This window comes from Octopus bimaculoides, chromosome 19 (genome assembly GCF_001194135.2).
Source record: "Octopus bimaculoides isolate UCB-OBI-ISO-001 chromosome 19, ASM119413v2, whole genome shotgun sequence".
NCBI lineage: Eukaryota > Metazoa > Mollusca > Cephalopoda > Octopoda > Octopodidae > Octopus > Octopus bimaculoides.
In genome coordinates, this window is record NC_068999.1 from 35,856,714 (window position 1) to 35,857,530 (window position 817).

Here is an 817-nt window from a genome sequence, read left to right on the forward strand (position 1 = left end):
CACTGCAGTATATGTTGCCGGCTGGAGAACATAACTATTTAAATTATTTATATAGATAGGGTGATAAATTGAATATTAATTCAATTTAAAACCAAGTGACCTAGCATATAAAAAATCTGAAAATTCAGAAAAAAATTGTATTACACGTATAAGGGATGACCACTAGGTGGACATCTAATATGCTAGAAAGAGATCATCAACGACCCAACCACAAAGAAAAATAATGTTCTCCAGAAAATATTTCGCAAAGCGCCAGAACAGGACAAAATGAGAAAAATACAGAATGAAAAATTAGTTGTGTACTGCAGTTTCGAACATTAACGTTTTACATATGTAACAACATCTGTGTTTCGTCAACACAACCGTTCTAGAATCAATATAATTTGCAGAACTATACACGGATTTTGGCGCACCAGAGCTGAGGCATTTTGAAAAACAAACCAATGTAATCGGTAGAACTGTATACAACTCTTATTTCATAAACACAATTCGTGTATAGTTCTGCAAATTATATTGATTCTAGAACGGTTGTGCTGACGAGAACACGGATGTTGTTACGTAAGTAAAACGTTAATGTTTGAAACTGAAGTACACAACTAATTCTTTATTCTGTATATTTCTCATTTTGTTCTGTTCTGGTGTTTTGCGAAATTTTTCCTGGCGAACATTATTTTTCTTTGTGGTTGGGTCGTTGATGACCTCTTTCTAGCATACTGGATGTCCACCTAGTGGTCATCCCTTATACACGTATACATATATATATATACACACACACACACACACACACACACATATATATATATATATACATATATAT